Source organism: Nicotiana tomentosiformis, chromosome 8, assembly GCF_000390325.3.
Source record: "Nicotiana tomentosiformis chromosome 8, ASM39032v3, whole genome shotgun sequence".
Classification (NCBI taxonomy): Eukaryota; Viridiplantae; Streptophyta; class Magnoliopsida; order Solanales; family Solanaceae; genus Nicotiana; species Nicotiana tomentosiformis.
The window spans coordinates 125813505-125815437 of record NC_090819.1 but is presented as its reverse complement, the minus strand read 5'-3'; the positions used below and the strand labels follow the sequence as shown (position 1 = coordinate 125815437).

General features: G+C 41.5%; 1 pseudogene; it reads right to left on the bottom strand.

Moving 5' to 3' along the window:
- Positions 1-225: 225 nt before the first annotated feature.
- LOC104090784 (large ribosomal subunit protein uL3-like) lies at positions 226-1641 on the bottom strand (annotated as a pseudogene).
- Positions 1642-1933: the final 292 nt, after the last annotated feature.

Genomic DNA, 1933 nt, shown 5'->3' with positions numbered 1-1933 from the left:
TAATGAGTTAAGAACACTTACCCCGTTGTTTTCTTGAAAATCTCCCAAAAATCGCCTCTTCCTCAGCTCCAATCCGTCAAAAAATGGAAAAGGAAGGAAAATATTTTTGGATTTTTAAAAATTGGGGGTCGGAACCGATGAAGTTTGCCTACGTATCTCACATCAGAATAATACCCGCGTAGTTCGGTCAGTTTTGATACAACCAGAAAAATATGCTTTTGAAGATTTATTTTTTGAACCACAATAACAAAACATTTGCATTACTAATATTCTCAACTAGAATCCTCAATGCGGCAGAGAGCTTTAAAATGTCAAAATTGTCTTCCGAAACAAACGATGAAAATAAAGAATAACAACAATAATAACTTGTTTAAAACTTGTGTTCCACCCGATGAGCTAAATACTGAAACACTTAAGCCTTCAACCGGCCATAGAATTTCTGCTTCTCTTGAGTGATCTGGAAGCGACCATGTCCAAACTTTGAGGATGTGTCGATGAACCTCATCTTAATCTCCTCAAAAGAGCGACACAAGAGGTCTGGTTGAGCAGGGACTAATGAAGTGTTACAACCCTCTTCTTAGGACCAACACAGCATCCCTCGATCAACAGGTAATCATCCATCACCACACCATAATGGGGAAATCCACCCATGGGAGTAATGTCTTTCTCGGTCCTGTCAAAATCAGTTATGGCAGCATGGGACTCTTGGCCAGCCCTCCCTAGTTTGTAAACCTTCTTGTTCATCTCGGTACGGTAATGGTATCCATTTTGACTAGCACGGGCAACTGTGTAAGAAACTCTAGCAGGGTGCCAGGAACCAATACAAGCAGCCTTACGCAGACCCCTGTGGGTTTTGCGAGGAAGACGTGTCACACCCTAACGAGTTACAACACCTTCATAACCCTTACCCTTGGTGACACCAATGATGTTAATCATCTCATCCTTCTGGAAAACAGCATCAACTGAACCTGTTTCTCGAAGAAACTATATACAAAGTCAACCTTCTGAGTAATTGTCCCACTATTTACCTGGATCTCCATCAAATGGGCTTTCTTCTGTTTCAGGCCCTTCATCTTCCTTATCTGAGTGTGAGCCAAAACACGGATGACGCAAACATACTTCTTCAATTTCTCCAGCTATATTTGGATGTCCTTTTCCCTTCATCCGTTTCATATTTCTTGGAGTATTTCAAAAAGGCCTTATTTTTTGGACTTGCACCAGTTCTTGTAGAACCTCCTCTTAAGCTCTTCACTAAGATGTTGAGCCCAGACAATGTTCAAGAAATGAAGACCATGAGGTGTCTTCACATACCTAACTACACCAACAATCACCATTGGAGGTGTTTCAATGATGGTGACAACTTCATATGTCTCTTTCTTGTGGAGTTTTAATCCAGGGTTTTCAACATCTCTGACAGTGTGAGTCATGTCAACTTTGTAGCCCAAGAAGGCACTTAGCTTGCAGAGCTTGTTTGGATCATCCTTTGGGAATGCCTTCACCTTTCCCCTGTGTCTGGCAGCACGCTTCCTGGGCAGAAATCCCAAAGAACCGTGTCTTGGATGCTCAAACTTCCTATGAGATATTTTCTCCTCCTCCTATCTGCAAGAGACGGCTACTGGGGAACTACGGGGCCTCTCTCCGCTTTTGAAGATGTTGACTCAATTGGAAATGACATTTATTTTTCAAAACTTTCGGGACTTTCCAAATACCAGGGTTCTCAAAACCGGGAAAATTTCTCTCTCCTAACTCACTCTTGATTTTTTTTCTTTTGATTTTCTTTTCCTAGCCGATCAACATGCAAGCCGAAATAAATAAATGCACAAATAGCATGTAAGATGTATCAGGATAGTCTTTTATTTCGAGTACACCTTTCCTAGACGGACCCAATCCCTGTGTTGAGTCCAAAAAGTCAAATGCACGTGACACAAACAAA